Genomic DNA, 2,411 nt, shown 5'->3' with positions numbered 1-2,411 from the left:
GGACAAGCAAGTTTAGAACATCCATCCATCCATTATCTGTAGCCGCTTATCCTGTCCTACAGGGTCGCAGGCAAGCTGGAGCCTATCCCAGCTGACTACGGGCGAAAGGCGGGGTACACCCTGGACAAGTCGCCAGGTCATCACAGGGCTGACACATAGACACAGACAACCATTCACACTCACATTCACACCTACGGTCAATTTAGAGTCACCAGTTAACCTAACCTGCATGTCTTTGGACTGTGGGGGAAACCGGAGCACCCGGAGGAAACCCACGTGGACAACATGCAAACTCCATACAGAAAGGCCCCCGTCGGCCACTGGGCTCGAACCCAGGACCTTCTTGCTGTGAGGCGACAGTGCTAACCACTACACCACCATGCCGCTCCAAGTTTAAAACATATGATATGAAAAATACTTTCCCTCCATGGCATTTTAAAGTCTAAATTCAATTAAAATGGTGAAATTATCTGTGGGGTGGCACTGTCGCTTCACAGCAAGAAGGTCCTGGGTTCGAGCCCAGTGGCTGACGGGGGCCTTTCTGTGTGGAGTTTGCATGTTCTCCCCGTGTCCGCGTGGGTTTCCTCCGGGTGCTCCGGTTTCCCCCACAGTCCAAAGACATGCAGGTTAGGTTAATTGGTGGCTCTAAATTGACCGTAGGTGTGAATGTGAGTGTGAATAGTTGTCTGTGTCTATGTGTCAGCCGTGTGACGATCTGGCGACTTGTCCAGAGTGTACCCCGCCTTTCGCCCGTAGTCAGCTGGGATAGGCTCCAGCTTGCCTGCGACCCTGCACAGGATAAGCGGTTATGGATAATGGATGGATGGATGGAAATGATCTGTGCTGTCCTCATGCTTGGCTGTTTATCTGTTACACTGCTTCATACTTTTAACATAACCACTAATGCAACTTTTGGCCTTATCTGGTATTTAATCTGCGGAAGCACAAAATGTTAATATGATACATTGTTTGAAGATGTTTTAATGAAAATTGTTCTGAATTTTCTCTTCTTTTGAAATAGGGAGTGCGGTGCAGTCTGAATCAGTGTTGCAGTAGAGCACTGTACATTTGTCTCTGGCATTTATTTTCAAATGAAGTAAAGTGTTTCTGAAATGCAATACATATTTTCTATTTTAACTTCTCAATTGGATTTACTTCCTGACTGAACATATTTCTTGCAAATGCCACTGCAAATTTGAAAGAGAATTGAGAATTCCTAACCCTTTTAGTATGTCGAGCTTTCTGTACACTCTGAGCGTTTTGTGTGAGGCCTGATGCCTGGTGCACAAGAGCTTTTATTACTGGTCATCTTTTATTCCTATTGCGAGTTACTGCTGAAGGAAATAGAGAAATTTTTGCACAAATTTTACATGAGCTTACTCAATTTTTTTTCAGCTATCTTAAATTTAATCAATTACTTAAGGCAGGTTTGAAGTCCATCTTTGGTTTATTATAGTTTTGCTCTAGGTGCTATGCTAATGGAAGCTTAGGACCACAAATAGGTATAATAAAACCTGCCTTCTGTCATCACACACTTGCTCCAAATCTCATTGTGTGGTTCCTGACACAATAGGATACTATTATTCCTAAAAATCTAGCAAAAGTACAAAAATTCTAGTGGTCATTTTGATCATGGAGACATTTACTATTGACATTTTTAAAGAAGTTTATTTGTAAGGATGAGTTATTCTGCGATTAAGCAAGTTTGATTAAGCATAAATAGTGTTCGCAGGTTCCAAAAGGATAACAGTTTCAGTGCACGCTTCTGTTATTGTTTCATGCATGAAATTGTGATATAAAAAGGAATTTGCTTAATATGTAGTATTTGTGTGTATTTAACAAGTTGGCTGTTAAAAGTAGACGACCTTTCGATTTCATAAAATCGGTGAAATTGAGTTCCCTCTGAAATTTGGTCATTGTGATATATGTTTATTTATCTAATATCTAAAAAAAAAAAAAAGACCCCCAAAAAAACCCCAGGCCATTCTGTGGCTGGGAAATTATATAATTTGAGGGGATTCCCGAGCAAATAATGCGCATGAAATTGCTTGCTTTGCGCAGTCAGGTAGACAGAGGAAGTCCGTGTTCGCATGTGCAGGTTTACCTTAGTCGTCTTATTCATCTTTAGGGTTTTAAGGCAGCTGGCATCCACAGTGTTGCATTACTGCCATCTACAGGTTTACCTTTGACCGTGCACTGACAGTTACATCACTCTGTCGCTAAACGAACAGCTGATCACACCGAGGTGCTCGCTGACCGCCGATATTTATTAGTTTGGTTCTGCGTTTCCTTTCCTTCGCAACATAACGTCTTTTCTTCTCGCTTTCTGTTATTGTAGTCGGTCTTTCACGTTTCATTCGCACACTCATGCCTTCCATTTTTCTCTCCTGTTTCAAATTTGTATCCCGCAA

This window comes from Neoarius graeffei, chromosome 6 (assembly GCF_027579695.1).
Source record: "Neoarius graeffei isolate fNeoGra1 chromosome 6, fNeoGra1.pri, whole genome shotgun sequence".
Classification (NCBI taxonomy): domain Eukaryota; kingdom Metazoa; phylum Chordata; class Actinopteri; order Siluriformes; family Ariidae; genus Neoarius; species Neoarius graeffei.
The sequence above is the reverse complement of the archived record's forward strand: the minus strand, read 5'-3'. Positions refer to the sequence as shown.